The sequence below is a fragment of the Penaeus monodon genome, chromosome 32, assembly GCF_015228065.2.
Source record: "Penaeus monodon isolate SGIC_2016 chromosome 32, NSTDA_Pmon_1, whole genome shotgun sequence".
NCBI lineage: Eukaryota > Metazoa > Arthropoda > Malacostraca > Decapoda > Penaeidae > Penaeus > Penaeus monodon.
The window spans coordinates 28,206,368-28,206,957 of NC_051417.1; the positions used below are offsets into that span (position 1 = coordinate 28,206,368).

Sequence of the window (590 nt, forward strand, 5' to 3'; positions counted from 1 at the left end):
TCAGGTGAGTCAAGAGGCAACGCGAGGGGGGACAAATACAGTCGGGAGCGCCAGACCCCTTCACGCCCACGCTTCTGGTCACTGTACGTACTATTACATACGCCCATACAAAAACTGTAATGTGTGTACGCAGAAAAAAAAAACTTTAAATATATATAAGAACTATAGGAAAAGGATAAATCGGTAGAGTTCTTATTTTCTTGATTGTGGTGGTGTTTCATTTTATATATACGCGTATAGATCTATATAGCAAGGAAAGTAAGTACCTGGTTGTCGTAGATACGAATATAATGATAGTGGTAGTTAATAGTAATAGAATATTATATTGTTGCTATAGGGTTATTTAGCTTGTTTCATGTTTATAGAAATTGGTGCTCATGATGAAGTGTGCTAAAAAAAGTAATTTTTCTTTGTATCATCTTTTATTATGAAATACGTTTCAAGCAAACTCGTGCAGAAAATTTAAACCTTGCAGCTTGTATTCCGTTTATACCTTTACAACAATAAATACGATGACTAAATTTTATATGAACAACAATGGTAAATATTTGTAAAATAGCATGCACAAGGAAAAATGAGCATAGAGGCAA

The 590-nt window shown here is 33.9% G+C and overlaps 1 protein-coding gene across 1 annotated transcript in view; it reads left to right on the forward strand.

The window, feature by feature from the left end:
* The window catches only part of LOC119593783, a gene marked incomplete in the record, with an annotated part of 165,707 nt that overhangs the window by 100,446 nt on the left and 64,671 nt on the right, over positions 1-590 (forward strand). The window contains 1 exon segment of the mRNA XM_037942807.1: positions 5-83.